General features: G+C 38.3%; 1 long non-coding RNA gene across 1 annotated transcript; it reads left to right on the forward strand.

The window, feature by feature from the left end:
- Positions 1-4426: 4426 nt before the first annotated feature.
- LOC130075638 (uncharacterized) lies at positions 4427-4942 on the forward strand. Its single transcript, XR_008805557.1, has 3 exons — positions 4427-4495; positions 4604-4718; positions 4841-4942. It is a non-coding gene; the product is annotated as an uncharacterized LOC130075638 (long non-coding RNA).
- Positions 4943-18897: the final 13955 nt, after the last annotated feature.

Below are 18897 nucleotides of genomic sequence, written 5' to 3' on the forward strand. Positions count from 1 at the left end.
ATTTTATATTTTCACCTCTGGATAGACAGCATATTTATTTTTTATTTTCACCTCTGGATAGACAGCATATTTATTTTATATTTTCACCTCTGGATAGACATATATTTATTTTATATTTCCACCTCTGGATAGACAGCATATATATTTTTTATTTTCACCTCTGGATAGACATATTTATTTAATATTTTCACCTCTGTCTGGATAGACATATTTATTTTATATTTTCACCTCTGGATAGACAGCATATTTATTTTATATTTTCACCTCTGGATAGACAGCATTTTTATTTTATATTTTCACCTCTGGATAGACATATTTATTTTATATTTTCACCTCTGGATAGACAGCATTTTTATTTTATATTTTCACCTCTGGATAGACATATATTTATTTTAGATTTTCACCTCTGGATAGACATATTTATTTTATATTTTCACCTCTGGATAGACATATTTATTTTATATTTTCACCTCTGGATAGACAGCATATTTATTTTATATTTTCACATCTGGATAGACATATATTTATTTTTTATTTTCACCTCTGGATAGACATATATTTATTTTATATTTTCACCTCTGGATAGACAGCATATTTATTTTATATTTTCACCTCTGGATAGACATATTTATTTTATATTTTCACCTCTGGATAGACAGCATATTTATTTTATATTTTCACCTCTGGATAGACAGCATATTTATTTTCTGTTTTCACCTCTGGATAGACAGCATTCTTTGCAGGCTTAATTGCACACGTCTTTTCCGTATTGTCATTTTACTTTTATGACTTAAAATATATAATATAAAAGCTGTGTGCAAATTGAAATATGATCTTTATCATATCTCTTTACATAAAACAATTCTCAATTATATACCTAATATTATAACTTCAATAATTCATGCAAACTGCATTCACAAGAACCACCTTAAAAATATATATTGTTCAGATCATATCACTATTTTTTGTGACTTAAATTCAGCCTAGATCAATGGACTATAACGTTTTGTCAATACAACAGACTTGTACATGTTAATTGACCACAGTTTTTTGCCTTGCCCATTTGGATATTCAATTCTTTTTTTTCTTTTTTTTGTAAATGTAACCACTTCTGTTTTTAAAATATACGTAGATTCACATGATCAGACAATTTACCAAACAATCCAGATCAAATTAACACTTCATGGTTTTGCAATATTTATTGGAAATTACACAATCTAATTAGTAAAATTAGTCAAATCTGACCATCAGAATGAAGATGCCACAGTCAGGCCCGTAAGGTTGTGGGGGAAGTCCCTATTTCAAGAGAATAAACTATAGACTATAGACCAAATAAACTATTGCACACTGTGCACACCACAAAACTGCCCCCTAAAACTGGCAGTCTGGGCAATGCTCAGGAAATTCAGGGTCTGTATAAAACCCTCGCAGGTCTCCACGTCTTCCGTTTCCACGGTAACGTTACCCCACCCAGTCTTTGAAAGAACATCTGCAATTTCTGCATTGTACAATTTTAAAAGGGACACACATGTCTCTTACAGCCTGGGGCAGTTTTTTGACATTCACCACACCTAAAGCAAGAACAGATGTACAATATGATTAGAATGAGCATGTTTATATTTAACTATATTAGAGTACAAGTGTTCTATTGTAGCAACCTAGCTCTAGAATTGAGGCACACCATGCAGAGTTCACTAATACCTTTAAAAAACACGACAAAGTACCTTGAAAACAAGACGATTTTTGTAACTAGCTAGTTTGTGCATTTGAATTCTGACATGACCTATAAATCATCGACAGTTTATATTTTTTTTCTTACCGCTGACATCTGCATGGCGCGTCAAATTTGAAAAGTGAATGACGATACGGAAATGACGATACGGAAATGACGTAGGCTGTCCAGCCACTGGTGTCTAGCGAGAAGTGAGTCTGCGGGGCTGCAGCTGGATGCCTCTCGACATTTACGCGCTGAGCGCGACGAAACCTATGGACGAAACGAGCTGAGACTTTTTTCACAGACGCCATTTTCTTTGATTCGCGATGCAAGGCATACGATGAGGGAAAACGCATGGATTAAGTGTTTTATCGCATTTATATTTGCCTTTTATAACGTCTTATTGGTTTATAACAATGTGTATGTGCTGTGCACGGCTAAACCGCTCCCGTTTCACACATACTCCGTGTGCAGTGCGTATGCGGTGCGTGTTGCGGTGCGTATGCGGTACAGGAGCAGCACGCGCTATAGTGCTTTCACATATGCTGCGTGCGTTTGCAGTGCGCAACTGATCCGCGGCTGTACCACAAACACATTTACTCACTATTTGTATTTCAAAAAATCATCAATCAAATCAAGTTATCAGCAGCAAAAGTTTTTGCCTCCAGTGCAATTCTCTTTGTAGGCCTATTCACGTTTAAAACACAATTTAAACGACGTATTATTCAATGCATTACTTTTATATAGGCCTAGATTATAGGCTATATTAAGTTGCTCAAGCAAGTGGTAACATATTTAACCATGTACTTATATTAAAATCGCAAACATTTTAAATTAAAACTTAAAATTGACAAAAACAGCAGACTCATACCTTTTCTTTTGCATAATTCAAATCTGTATACAATAAATCTTGCATGTCACAAATAACTTGTTTTTCCACCTCAACGAATGAGACGAGTGTCGTTCATTATGTGGCCTTGTTGAAGTAAATTGTAGCTTTCTTTGCTTTACCCCGGTCTTAAAGTAAAAAGATGACTGTGAACAAAGTAGTATTTAATTAAATGCATTTATGGTTACATTTTATTTAATTAAATACATTTATGGTGAGATTACTACATTTTATTGAATTAAATGCATTTATGGTGAAATTACTACATATTCAGGTCAGTCTGTGTTCATTTTGACCACGAACCGTGCGCTGTCACTTTAATTCAGCGTTTGCAGCACAGCAGAAATAGACTCGGTGCGGAAACGATCTCTGCACTGCTGTATACGCACCGCAACTGGAACGGATCGACGGACCGCATCCGCGTGCAGTGTGAAAGCTCTAACCTGTTAACATGGGTACGGAAAAAAATACGCACCGCATACGCACTGCAAACGGAGTATGTGTGAAACGGGCCCGTTTCACACATACTCCGTTTGCAGTGCGTATGCGGTGCGTATTTTTTTCCGTACCCATGTTAACAGGTTAGAGCTTTCACACTGCACGCGGATGCGGTCCGTCGATCCGTTCCAGTTGCGGTGCGTATACAGCAGTGCAGAGATCGTTTCCGCACCGAGTCTATTTCTGCTGTGCTGCAAACGCTGAATTAAAGTGACAGCGCACGGTTCGTGGTCAAAATGAACACAGACTGACCTGAATATGTAGTAATTTCACCATAAATGCATTTAATTCAATAAAATGTAGTAATCTCACCATAAATGTATTTAATTAAATAAAATGTAACCATAAATGCATTTAATTAAATACTACTTTTTTCACAGTCATATTTTTACTTTAAGACCGGGGTAAAGCAAAGAAAGCTACAATTTACTTCAACAAGGCCACATAATGAACGACACTCGTCTCATTCGTTGAGGTGGAAAAACAAGTTATTTGTGACATGCAAGATTTATTGTATACAGATTTGAATTATGCAAAAGAAAAGGTATGAGTCTGCTGTTTTTGTCAATTTTAAGTTTTAATTTAAAATGTTTGCGATTTTAATATAAGTACATGGTTAAATATGTTACCACTTGCTTGAGCAACTTAATATATAATCTAGGCCTATATAAAAGTAATGCATTGAATAATACGTTGTTTAAATTGTGTTTTAAACGTGAATAGGCCTACAAAGAGAATTGCACTGGAGGCAAAAACTTTTGCTGCTGATAACTTGATTTGATTGATGATTTTTTGAAATACAAATAGTGAGTAAATGTGTTTGTGGTACAGCCGCGGATCAGTTGCGCACTGCAAACGCACGCAGCATATGTGAAAGCACTATAGCGCGTGCTGCTCCTGTACCGCATACGCACCGCAACACGCACCGCATACGCACTGCACACGGAGTATGTGTGAAACGGGCGTCAGGGGGGCATTTCCGTTGACGCACGATGCAGATCAGACCAGGATGGGTTTGCTTGTTAACAGGAAAACGGCGAAAGTAAGTGTTTTATCTAATTTACAATATGTATTTTATAGCGATATTTAAATGCTTTGCGCGCTTAAACGAGCCGAAACGTTTCTCAAAGGCGACGATCTTCTTGACTCAAGACGGAGCTGATGACGAGGAGGTTTGCTTGTAACGTTAACAGGAAAAACACCGAAAGTAAGTGTTTTTAACCTAATTTACAACATGTATTTCATGGCATTATATTGTTTTGTAACGATATGTATGTGATGTGTGCGCCTAAACCTTTCTCACAGACTAGGCCCACAGACGACTAGGCCTGCATCTTCTTTGAGTCGTGACGCAGTGCTGACACGGATTTTGCTTTTAACAGTAAAAACAAATAGTAAGTGTTTTAACTCATTACAATACGTGTTTTATGACAATATTTGTGAAGTGCAAATATTAAAAGTATGTATTTATCCTCAAACTATCTTTTACTCTCGTTTACCAGCACACCTAGTATAAGTTAACTGAAAAACAGAAGAACAACACAGACTGCAGACCAACAATGCACGTGAAATTGTCACTTTATTTCCTTTTTTGGAGGACCAATTTTCTTAGAATGGGTAACTAATTCTTTCAGATTAATATTTATGCAAAATGTACTTATCAGAATAACTTTTGATTGATGTTTAGTGGTTATGCTTTCATGTTTAAATGTATTGATTTAGCTATTTGTGTTTGCTAGGAGCATTTCTATGATGCACTGAGTGGCTAAGGCTAAACCAGGCTTGGTGTTTAAAGACTGTACAGACTAGAACCTGGTGATGTTAAGATTTAACAGATAACATGAGAGAATCATGGGCACAAACATAAAAAATAATCATACCTTTGTTGCTATTTGGTATAACTAGATTTTCTGTGTTTCTTAACACTCATTTTGAATTTTTGTCCAGTCAAATTACTTTACAAAAGTCATTTTTATTTTTTACTTAAAATTAGTTTTCAAACGAATTGTTTTAATGATTTAACAGGTAGATGTTTTCTTGCTGTTTAATTTTAGACTCCACTGATTGGGAAATATCTGCCCATCACCTGTCCAACATCACAGCCACAAAAAGGGAACACAGATTCTTCCAGCGGCTGACTATTAGTGGGATTTCTTAAGGTAGGTGTCTTAATTTATTCTTAAAGGGTAACTAAACCCCTGGTCAGAGCCTGACTCCACCCACTGGCAATATTTGAAAAATGCTGGAAAAGTGGGCAGAGCCCAGCAGAGATAGAGGGGACGAGCCGAGGGCGGTGCTGAGCGGGGGGCGTGCACCTGAGACCCGCAGTGACGGATTGATTGACAGCTGCTGTCAGACTCTAAAATGGAGAGTGACGCAAGTAGCTTTGCAACAGAGCGGTCATTTGAAGTCGAGGACTTTTCTCCCCCAGCTTCACCTGAAGTGGAGGAGGGTGAATTGTCTGTGGACACAGGGTCATATCAATTCGAGCCGCTGGCTCAAACTGCGGTCTTAACTCCCGCATCGCGATCGGCATCTGATGAGTTTTGTCGAGTTGATGTCAATAGCGCGCGCTCTCTGTCGGCATATTCATATTCTGTCGCTATGTGAAAAAATCCAGCAAAATGTGCCGTCGCGTTTGTCGACCCCAGAGGATTAACTTGAGCCTAACCATAAATTGTGATTAAAACATACATGCTCTCTCGCATCAAGACGCGACTGCGGTGGTGGAGTCCATGCAGGAGGAGCAGCGTTTGGCACTGCGTCGCTTTTCAGCGCCAGCTGTGTGGAGAAGCCCATTTCCACCTCTACTGCATTACCATCCTGACCACTGTACTAAATACAGATAAATCTACGCTAACTGATGCAATACTATACTACTAACTAACTATGCTTCTAACAATACTACACTAACAACTATGCTAATTAACTACATAGGCTACACGAAATAATCTAAATAACTATATAAATGCTATGCTAAATAGATGCTAAAACACTCTATCCTGATCGTTTTAAATACTCGCAATTCCAGCTCCTGACTCGCAGTGGTTTTGACGAAACAAGATGGTTTTTATACTGCCAAGGGCGTGGTAGCTCGTACCAAGGGCGTGGTGAGCTGGAACCTGCTTACGTCACCAACAACCGCTTACGTCACGAACCACCGCAAACATCCAATAGGAAAATTCAACTGAATCAAAAATTCAAATTCAAATCTGAGAGCTTCCTGCCCCTCCATTGACAGTCTATGCAACTACCACTTTCAAGCCCTATAAAGGTACATCATTATGCTGCATTCACACCAGACGCGAATAGCTCGTCAAATTCGCGCCTACCGCGTCTAGTTATACGCTTGATGTTAGATGTTTGAACTTTTTCCAACATAAACTTGCTGTATTTATAAAACACAAATTGTATTAATTGTAATCGGTCTGATTTTGTGTTGTGTTGTCTAGAGAACCAGCACTCCAGGATTTTTTCAAGAAAGTTGAATCTGCGCAGCCATTCCTGCTCTATGAAACTCTACTGTTAGCAACTGGACACAACTGATCCACTCGTGTCCTGCAACTGATCCACTCGTGTCCTGCAACTGATCCACTCGTGTCCTGCAACTGATCCACTCGTGTCCTGCAACTGATCCACTCGTGTCCTGCAACTGATCCACTCGTGTCCTGCAACTGATCCACTCGTATCCTGCAACTGCTCTTCATCTGCTGAATGTTGTTGACTCGAGCACTGCTGTACTGTTGCAGAGTCGAAGGTACTGAATCAACTTCACTGACACAGGACTTACATTCACTGACATGTTCAGGATTTGGAGTATTACAGACCATTTGATAAGCAGCTTTCATATAATTCTGATGACAGAAATGCCTATAGTGTGCATTCATTGTTTATTTTAAAGGTTAACCTATGATGTAAAGGGGCTTGTTCGTTAATAAAATAAATAGTTTGTTAAAACCACTGTTTGCATTTTGCCTTTATTTTTTACTTTACAATGAACAGAATTCTGCTATAATCCCAGACTAAGGTTACAATTTAACTTTCTGGATTGTTTTGAAATAAAGTTTTGAAAGAGTAATATAGAGTGATGTGTTTATTTCAAAGTGAATTTATTCTTTTCAGATTAAATGATTTGTCAGTTTATTTTGCAGTTCTTTAAAGTAGGTAATGCAGAACCCTAATAAGAAAAACTGGTAACTCCTAGTGTTGTTTTTTTTGTAAAAAGGTGTTCTATCAACACCAGGATGGTGTAATACTCGACTCCTAAGGCTGAGAAGAATTCCATGATGAGTGATTTTCATCTTCTTTTAAAGTGTTAGGTCGACACCAGAACAGTGTAGAATTGTAACTCTGCCAGTGTTTGCCACAAAGCTGCACCCAGCTCTGTAACAGTGTTGTTGTTCTCTGCATTGGTGGTAGTCATATTTTACTTATTTTACTCTTAGTGTTCATATTGGTGTCAGTGTTGCGAGAGGAAACACTTTTGAAAGTGTTGAGATTTCCTGATTTAAAATTTACTGTCCAAATCCTGAAGGAAAATGACCAGTCCTCATAAAGCTCAGAGATATTTTGACACTACATCCTCCAACCACCTTCTGCACTGTACAATTTCCAAATTTCATATAAGTGATGTTGGTCATCTAAACATGAAATCTGTATGACACACTTTATATAACACGTATAAAAAAAATGACACAAAATGTGTATAAATCCTATAGGACTTTAATTTGACTAGCATATGATTCAATATAAGAACTTTAAATGATTTGTATATGAATATCGGGTGTTTTCTACTAATACCATACACCATTGCATACTTTTGTCATGTACAACTCATATAAGACTTTTAACAGTATTCATATATGACGCAAAAATCCCCTATAAGTTGTATGTGTGCTATTTAGTATGAAAGGGGCCAGAATCGGTCTGATTTTGTATAGGACATGTATTGGTCTTACATGAAACACATAAGGTAATTCTGTCCAATTTAAGTAAGGAAGATATATGGTTGCTGTTTATGAACCATGCAGGTTTTTTTCATATGGGTTGTGCTTATTTCTGTGCCACGTTTTGGCGCACTGCTATTTTACCTAGTTTTAGTCTATTTTGCGAGTGAAACTTGTTGTCCGGCTGCATTAAGTCCATATAAGTAGATCCGGACTTGTGGACACCGAATCGTTATTTAAACATGCCATCTGGCTGTTCTGCGTGTCAGAGTGAACTGCGTGCTACACGCGTGATTCTCATGGATTTATCCACGTCTCTATGAGGAGATGAACTTCATCTCCTTTCAGAACATTTTACTGAGTGAAGGTAACACACACTAAATAATAAGCGTCTTCCTACAACCTGCCAAAATAAAAGTCCGGTTGACTACAGTAGTTTCACTTCTTACCAGGGTCAAAAATTTATAAATTTCTAACACCGAAATTTATTTAAAGGTGCATTGCGCAAGTCTCTGAGTTTTTGCAGAACTATGCCCCCCTCTGGCGACAAGCGAAACTGCAACCAGAGGTGTCCACGCTCATGTACCACAAGCACACGCACGCTTGCACGAGCTGTTCATAACCAAAGGAGCATCAGCCACACAAATCTTTTGTTTACAGTCATAATGTCTTCAGAGGTAATAAAGTTATAAATCTGCAAGTCATTTTAAATATATGAAAGGAAAGGCATTTGAGTAAATTACACACTTATGTGTGAGGGGAAAACGGGGGTAGTAGAAAACGTCGGTTTTTGTTTCCATCTATCTCCATGTTGAACTGTTTTATGTGTTTACTGTATCCAGTTATGATTGTATTATTATAGAAACACGTTCATGAACCGTTTAATCAAGAAAAAAGCCAACTGAGGATCCCGTTTGAGCCCTAGAGCAGACCGGAGATCTCTCCATTTGTTGAAAGCCTTCCCGATGTTGACTCTCGTCTTATTCCGACGCCTGTCTGACTCCAATTTGGCCCTTTTGGTGGCACTAGACAAAAGTTTTCTTTTCTTTGTCTTACTTGGAGTTTGCGTTGGGGTTTGGAATGAACTACAAGCCGGTCTCTTTGAATCCATCTTCTACTTTTGTCGAAATTTGACTAAAGTTTTGTCACTCGAGTTGTCTTCGCTGATACGGAGAATGGCGGCGCCGGCGAATACACAAACCTGCCAGACATGGCCATTTTAGCGTGACGTCACGCCCAGTCTCAAATTCCGTCCCGAATCCCTCTTATTTATTTTACTGTACAGGATTATAGAGGCAATCGCAGTGATCAGAGAAGAGCTCATTCAGCCCATCAGGCAATTGTTTAAGCATGTATGGGTTAGAAAAACGGGTATTTTTAACATGAAATGTTGCGCAATGCACCTTTAAGAAAAAAATAAAATAAAATAAAAACCGCACTATATTGCCACCTAGTGGTGCAACTGGGAAACTATAACATTACATGTATAACAACCTGTCTTATAGACATTTAAAGGTTACATATATTTTGCGGCTCCAGACAAATTTTATTTGGTGGGAGATGGCCCAAAATGGCTCTTTTGGTCGCAAAGGTTGCCGACCCCTGAGCTAGAAGATTGATCTGAGAAATGCACCAAAGCATGGTATCATTTACCTTTTCATCACATTTTTTACACAGTCCTCAAGGTTTGCACCCCCAATCCTGACTAACCGAGACACCTGAAAATATTTTGAAAAATGTCATTTTTTCACCATCAGAAACACAGAAAAAAACAGTATTAGTATTGGCCTGGCATAGTTATACTGACCATCACATTCCTATTTTCTTCATCGGCCAGTTGCCCTTCCAGATTTTTCAGCTCACGCCTGCCGTTCATCTTCTCAAGGTGGAACTGAGACTCTGGGGGCTCACGGTTTTGGCCCACCTCTGACAGCTTAGACCGAATATCAGACAGAAGATAGAGGACCCGCCTTTGGAATACTGAATGTCAAATTAGAATGAAAAACATTTGTCCCATTTGCAAAAAATATCACTTTCAGTAAGAATATGAGGTGGCTTACTTCCATTATCTAATGGGAATAGCTCTCTGCCCTCTCTGTGCTGGTTCCCCCAACCTGATCTTTGGGAGCACTCATAAGGAGAGCGGGAGCGCTGATGTGGAGCGCTGTCCTGTGGGCGTGAAGAGCTGTGGCGTGGCGTGTGGGACCGCTGGCTTGGAGTGTGGAACTGCTTGCGTGGGGTGCTGTGGGTTGGAGATTGGGACCGGTGGCGTGAAGTGGTGTGGCGTGGCGTGTGGGACCGCTGGCGTGGAGTGTGGAACTGCTTGTGTGGGGTGCTGTGGGTCGGAGATCGGGATCGGTGGCGTGAAGTGGTGTGGTGTGGCGTGTGGGACCGCTGGCGTGGAGTGTGGAACTGCTTGTGTGGGGTGCTGTGGGTCGGAGATCGGGATCGGTGGCGTGAAGTGGTGTGGTGTGGCGTGTGGGACCGCTGACGTGGAGTGTGGAACTGCTTGCGTGGGGTGCTGTGGGTCAGAGTGTGGGGCACCTGGCATGGAGTGTGGGACCTCTCGCGCGAAGTGCTGTGGCTGGGAGTGTGGGGCCGCTGGCGTGGAGAGCGAGAACTTTGGAGCAGAAAGTGAGAGTCATGGAGTGGACTGCTGGACCTGGATTTATAATTATTTTCTTCTGATCCTAATGCCTGGCTAGACATTTCTCGAATCCTTGGTGGTTTTGGAAAGGACAGACCTGAGGGATGAAAGACAACCAAATGTAACAATAAGAAGGATTGGCAGCAACTATATACACTGTATCTACAATGGAGGTCAATGTAGATTCGCTGTCACCGGAAGCTGCTGATTTGAGTTTGTAAATTTTGAAATATGAATTTTTTTTCTTCCAAAAACCCACCAATCCGTTTCATCCCGCTTTCATCCTCATCTGTGTAAGTGGAGAAACAACAGTATAATTACCATACATAGTATCACAACATATATTATCCTTCAGCACCAGAAACTAGGGACCTGTCAAAATGGGCAAGTATTCTGTACCTAAAATAAACCCTGGGTAATTTTTTTTCTTTGATACCCTCTTGACAGGACCACATTCTTCCTCACTGAGCTCTGCAGTACTTGTTTGGTCGAATGCCTCACACATTTCCTGATTATCTAAAGTAAATAGAAAACAAAATATAGCTGCGAGCAGCGATTACGGGCCCAAGCCGGTGGCACCGCAACCCCGGTGCCTTTAGTTACGGTGCCGCTGGCTTTGGCCCGTAATCGCTGCTCGCAGCTATATATATATATATATATGTAAAAAAGAAGCCGGTGGCACCGCCACCCTGGTGCCTTTAGGGTTATTGTGCACGACGTACAAAAACGTAACCCTGCTTTGACTGTCGAAAAGAAGTGTGCTGTAGAGCTTGCATCAGTGTGGGCTCTGCAAAAGTGCGCATCGAGGGCACATATCAACCACAATGTATGCATGAGCAACCTTCTGAAAGCTAAAATGAAAAATGAGACACCCTACAGATGGTCTCATGGATTTAACGGACACATGAAATAAGCACACAAGACTGAAAATCTGCTGAATGGCTCTGGTAGTTCTGCTTCAGCACTGATGATGTTGTAGGAATAGTGCATTCTGGTTGGTCTGGATTATTCGGGATTTTGTATTTTATACAGAAATAAGTTATTTATAATTCAGATCAGAATAAAGTTAGTGTTGATTAAAATGAAGGAAAACATTGATTTTATTGATCTGAAATATAGCACATTAATTTTAAATTCATTTAGGTTCAATTACCAAACATACAATCTTAATTTAATTTAAAGCAAACAATACACTTAAAATATATGGGTTATATGAATATTTTGGAGAAAAATAATAATAATAATATATATATATATATATATATATATATATATATATATATATTATATACACACAGACACACACACACAGACACACACACACAGTTTAAAAGCAAAAAAAATTTTATCCAAGCCCATTTAAAAACAGTCTGTGAGTGCCATCTTTTGGACATTCATCATATTGCACAGGTTTTCATTTCATGTCCTCAAACAGAGCACTAATTTGTTTATTTTTAAGTTACACATTCTACATTGATTAAAATAGAAAATAAAATGTGTTTTTTTAACGGTAGTATTATTTTATACAAATATAAAATAAAAAAATATAACTCTGATGAGAATAAAGTTAGTGTTGATTAAAATTTTAAGGAAAACATATATATTGATCTAATATATATATATAGCACATATATAAGGCTATAATGAACAGGCTTGCGATGTCAAGATTGCAATGCTGGAACGTGTGTGTGTGGGTGGGTGTGGCGCGGGCGCGATTGAACAGTGTTACACATAAAAACATACTACGTCATTTTGTTCATACATGACATAATTCAAACTGCAAAGTGTTTACTTATGTTTGTGTACACTCGCAATAAAACACAACATTGTGTTTTTGTAAAATAAAGTCATCAATACGTCCCCTGAAATGGCCCTAATTTTAAAATTAAACTAAAATGCTCACGGCTGCACAGGCATTCATAACTGTGCACGCCCACGGTGAGGGATGAGCAGAACAGAGTGAACGTTATTTAGTTCATTCCTACTTCCATAGGAATGCTCGCTCTACTCTGCACCATTATTAATGTCTTGTGCGGACGTCCGTATTATACTTTCGCTTTCAAATTAGCGATTTTAAAGCCCCCAGCAGTGTCACACGTTGATTAACCGGTGGGAAAATATTCCCATAGTAACATCCCTAATATATAAATATATATAAATACAATAGGCCTACCTGGTTTTGAACACAAGAGGGCAGTATAGCACTATATATGATTTGGATTTTTTTTTTTTTTACTAAACAACCATTCTGGCTGTTTTTAAACTTAAACATAATTCTTAAATTGAAAAAAAAAGGAATAAAATGGGTTTAGTTCTAATATTTGTATAATTTTATATAAAAATAAATGGTGTACATTTTAGAAAGATATGAGACATTTCCTGATTCTTTTTTTGACATTACTTTAATCCCTCACCATAGCAAAACCGTTTGAGATATTCAATATCTGTTCACAATTTAGCATCTTTAATGTATTTTCATCATGTTGAAACAGTTTGGCGTGAATAAAATAAACTACTTAGGAGTAGCTAAAAACTCAGAATCTGAAATCCACATTCAAACCAAAATATCTGACTTCCTGTTGGTCATAGCTAATGACTGTAAATTAGAAAGTTGTCCGGCTCGAAGAGTACAATATACATACCGAGTTTTGTTACTGTTGATAAAACTAACCCCCCCCCCCTTTTGTCAAAAGCATTTAGAAAGTGACACATTTCCTGCTGCCAGTTGGTGGCGCTATAACTTTGACTCACAATAGTAAAATCCATGTGATCTGCCTCTTACAGCGAACACACTGCTGAAGTTTCATCAAGATTAGTTAATGTATGCAGAAGTTATGACACACTTCCTGTTTCCATTATTCGCCATAAATTCATTTCCTCGCCACGGCCAAACCGTTCGAGATATCAAAAATCCCCAGGCAATTTTTCATCCTCAATGTCTTGACTTCATGCACACCGAGTTTGACGATGATCGAATGATTTCCCTAGGAGAAGTGTTTCAAATTCCTGAGCATGCGTTTCCAAACAACCCTAAATAGCCGACTTCCTGTTGGGCTGGCGTAAAACTTAGAGCACGAAAGTTGTTCGGCCCGATGAGATCTATATGTGTACCGAGTTTCAGATTATTACATGCAAGCGTGTTTGATATATGGACAAGTGTTCAAACCCCATTCCAGGGGGCGCTGTCGAGCCCCCCTGCCACGCCCGGGTACCAGCTTCAGCCCGGCCCTGATGGCCGCGGGTTCTGACCCGTGTGCAAAGTTTCAAGAGTTTTCGAGCATGTTAAGGGCCCCAAAAGTGCCCGAAAGGTTGAAAAAAATAATAAATATAGCTGCGAGCAGCGATTACGGGCCCAAGCCGGTGGCACCGCAACCCCGGTGCCTTTAGTTACCTATATATAAAAGAAGCCGGCGGCACCGCCACCCCGGTGCCTTTAGGGTTATTGTGCACGTCGTGCAAAAACGAAACCCTGTGGCATCTGCCACATCACTCGTTTGTCTGCAGAACGTCACGTCTGCGTCAAGGGGGTTTCCAGCACATTCCACACACTTATTCGTTCTTTATTATTTTCCCCCACTGATCTTCAATTCTATATTATTAGCAATGAAGTGATATTACCTTGCTTATACATAGCTTTTTATTATATAGTAAATATTAATTTACACAAATTATCATGTTAAAATTTGTGTTTGCCATTTTTTTCTTGTCAACATGTCCACATATAGCCTACTTAATCATAAAAAGATTAACCATAAAAAGCATGTAGGCCTATGTACTATTCACCACTAGGAGTCTCTTGACCAACACAAAATAACGTAGCCTAGTTGTAAACATTTGGGCTGATTTAACTAACAAATAAAATTTGTTATTTGTAATGTTTGATTTTAAAGTTGTAATCAGGCGCGGAGCTGTGGACGGGCCTGGGCCCGCCCACATTGACAGCTGGCCCGCCCAATCAGAAAAAAAAAATACTAGGCTACTCTGTATAGTTAAACATGGATAATACTTTATGTGGTGTATTTTATCTATAACATAACAAAAAAAATCTCTTTTTATTTCGAGATGTTAAGTCGTTATTTCAATATAATATCTCGTTATTTCGACATAATAACAGGGGTTTTCCAGCATTTAATTTTTTTTGGCGGTAGCCAAAGCAAAGTTTTGTCCCTCCAAAGTCTTTTTTGATCGGTGAGTGATGTATAATGACTGCTGCGCTTGACAGGGCGCACGAGCAGAGAGAGCACCCCGGCCGCGCGCGCACTCTCACGTCTTCAAACAACACGAGCGCTGTCTTGCTCTCTCGCGCATATTAATCAAAATCAATTGACACGATAGTAAAAGGTCGGAAGACCGCAGTTTCACGTGGAGCATTTGGAGATTTTTTTCTCCTGAAATACCACGGTGTGTGAATTGTGCTTAAAAAAACACGTTGCCTTATCTTCTGAACTCACGAGACCTCTGAATCGGTGTAGGCCTATAAAAAAAACGGTAACACTTAATTAAATTAGTTAACATTTACTAACAAACTGCACTTCTTGTTAATGTTAATGTCAATCTTTAGAGAGTCTGTATAGGCCCACTATATGTGTTGTAGCCATTAAATAAGCGCAGTTAGTTTCATTTTTGTTAAAATATTATTATTATTATTTTTTTTTACATCTATGCTGATTATGAAAATTGAACAGCATGATGCGCAATATATCGGGAGATATGATGGGTCAGACATGATTTTGACCACTAAATTAAGTTTTGTTTTGTAGAAAGCCTTTCTTTAAAGTGAATTTCGTTTTGTATAAATTGTATCTTAATTTTAATAAATTTTTCATCAACCAATTGCCTGGATATAATAAATAAGAAGCAAATATAGCAGACAATATGATCATGGAGGCGCGGGCGCGATTGCATTGCACGTGAACTGGAGCACATCGCATCATAAATTTTGCTCATTTAAATAATAGTGTGTGGGTATGTACATATATATAATTGCGCAGCTCCCCCTGTCACTGATCTAGCACCCCCTCAGCACATGCGTTAAAAATTATCTGCCACCGCCCCTGCATAAGAACGACGTCGTAGCGTTAAGAATTCGCTTCGGAAAACCCAGCCCTGGATTCGGGACAACTGCTTTTATTTCGGGACACCCATAGATTCAGGCCCACCTCGACTTAATCCAGGCCCACCCATCTGTCACGTTCTGCATCCGCCACTGATCAGTGCCATCCCAATGGCAGGTCCTTGTGTCATTGTTCACAAAATGGTACAAATATTTAGCCACGTTGTCAATATAACACTCCTCTCAGTATTACCTGATGTAAACTGACAATCATTGAAAACGCACACGACTGGACTTTACTATATGGTTTATATCAATTTTAACTTCACAAATTGAAACATTTTGAGTGAGTGGAATGAGTACTTAAACACTTATACAGACATCTTATTTTATTTTGTGTACACAAACACACAGCTGGTGCTATGAACAAATAATTGTATTAATCAAGTATTATGACAAATAAAGACTGAAAAAAGACTAAACTTATTCTAAGGAAAACATAAACCAACACAAATGGCCATTAAATAAAAAATAACAATTAAATCAAAAATAGCATGGCCACAACAGATCCGAGAACTTGGATATAAGTGGAATAGGTATCTCTTTATAAAACATTAAACAAGTTCCAATAGTCAATAGTTTTTTAATTCTATTCTTAAAGGATCTACAGAAACAGTGGTTGTGCGATCGAGTTGTCTGTTTTCTAGTTTACCAAAGTGCTGGCCTTTTAAAATTATATTTAAAAAAAATCCTATATATAAATCACAGACGCAGACGTGACGTTATAAGACAGACGCAAGTGTCACGTTCATTGAGACGAGTGCATGTTGCAAAGTCATATTAAAGAACCGATCGCAACCGCTGGCACACTGCACTGAGCTGTGCTGAGTAGAGTGTTAAACCCGTGTTAGAGAAAAAAACAATTTATAACTTCACTCAGGGCCGGCCCGAGGCATAAGCGAACTAAGCGGCTGCTTGGGGCCCCCTGGCCAAAAAAAAAAAATTTAAGATAACTTAAACAAGTGACATAAATGAATGAATGAATATGACTGAATGAATAATTCAAGACAAGAAAATTCTGATTTCATGATCAATATACCTGCCTACAACTGCTGCTGTGTCTGCCAGCGTTTAAGTTATGCGCATAATCTAGACACCTCGCGCGTGCATAGACAATTCGTGCGCAACTGCGCATAGTCACGGTATCGGTTTAAGTTGGAGAAAATAGCCGCAGAGGAACTTAACCTTCTAGGTGTAACCTTACACCTAGAAGGTTAAGTTCCCTTGCGGCTAGGGTAGCAGTTTGAACAAATAATAAACATAGCAGTTTGAACTCTTCTCCACTTTATTATACCACACATCAGATCACTGACTCCAAAAACCCGCGACACTCCAGTCCAAGTGCGCACAACCCATTCCTATCTACGGCAAGCCCAGAGGGGAAAAATACATTGCATACACACATACAACGAGCGCCAGTACATCATTACCGGTATTATCGTAACAGACTTTGTTGGATTCTGTCATGTACATTTGTCTGTCATTTTACAGTTTTCAACAATAATTGTCATTCTTATTATGTTTCTGATTTCTCAGTTTTATCATTATTTTAGCAAATAATTTATTTTCTATGTTTTGAGACAGTTTGTTTTAAGAAGTTTCAAAGATTTAGTAAAAGAGTAAAGTAAAAGTTAAAACTTTTTTTTTAAGTTGGCATCTATTTTTTATTAAGTATTTATTTTGTATTAATACATAACCTCACTGTATTCATTTATAATGTATCATTATTGCGTGACATTTGTGTCAATAATCGTCAAGCACAGGTGACTTCGCGTAGTGGGAGGGGGGCCCCCAAATCAAATTCTGCTTAGGGCCCCCAAAAGGCTCGGACCGGCTCTGACTTCACTGCTACACGTGAATGACACGGAAACGTCTGACAATACACTTCACTGCCACACGTGATTTACGTGACGTCTGCGTGACGTCTGCGTCACAGATTATTCGATCTTCAGAGATAAAAATAAAATGGGCTAGTAAAATTCAGAAAAATTGAGTCTTATCATTATATATTAGTTTGTTTCAGATGTGTTAATGCTCTGCAGCAGCGGTCTGCATGTCTCGAGTTCACTCACAGATGCTGCATCTAGCATTAATTAACCATTCAGAAACCATTTTAGAGCTTATTGGATTTTAAACTAAAATTAGTTAGCCTACTTGTGATTGCTTGGACTAGGCTACTGCTATTCTTATTCAGAACAAGTAATCAATCATTCAATTTAAAAATGTTTAACATAAATGTGCTATTTAATAGAGCTACACTAAAGTTTTTATAAAGATATATATATATATATATATATACACACACACACACATTTAATATACATTTAATATATATATGTATATATATATATATTAAATGTACTGTAGCCTAGTCATAACACATTCTTTTCTACTATGTTGAGAGCATACAAAAATCTCGTCCAAGTCAGGGAAAACAGTTGACAGCCCAGATAAATACAGTAAGAGGAGCAAACGCTGCATCGCTTTCACCTGCAGGAAAAACAGACACTTTAAACAGAATGAGATGAGATGAACACTTTAATCAGTAGGTGGCAGCAGAGGAGCATTTATTTACCATTTCCACTTTCTAAATAGGGTATAAGTAGAAAAAAATTACTGACCCACGGAACAATTTGGATTCACTCTTTCCTTTATGACAAACAAAACTATTTTATTTAAAGTGTGAATAGATTATAAAGAAAGCGAACAAAGTAGGCCTATGCTCTTTTTATTTAGTGACTGATGGAACTCCCGCGAAAACTCCTTTGATATTAAATAAATGGACTAGGCTGACACTCAAAACATTCTATAGTGGTATTTATGTCAATGAACATATAGTGCCATCAGAATGAAAAGTCCTTGTGTCATTGTTCACAAACAAGATAGTCAAAATGCTTAGTCATGTTGTCAATATAAAAGTTTTTTTTTTTTTTAGATTTAGGCTACGGTTTATATAGTCTTGTCTTTTTCTTTATATCACAATGACATACATATACATTCATATACATACATACATATCAGAGTTTCCGCTAGAAAAAAATGGTGCCGGTCAAAGTGACCGGCAGAGGTTTCGTTTAACGGACATTTTGA

This window comes from Rhinichthys klamathensis, unplaced genomic scaffold (assembly GCF_029890125.1).
Source record: "Rhinichthys klamathensis goyatoka isolate OS25496 unplaced genomic scaffold, OSU_Roscu_1.1 h1tg000595l_1, whole genome shotgun sequence".
In the NCBI taxonomy this organism is placed as follows: Eukaryota; Metazoa; Chordata; class Actinopteri; order Cypriniformes; family Leuciscidae; genus Rhinichthys; species Rhinichthys klamathensis.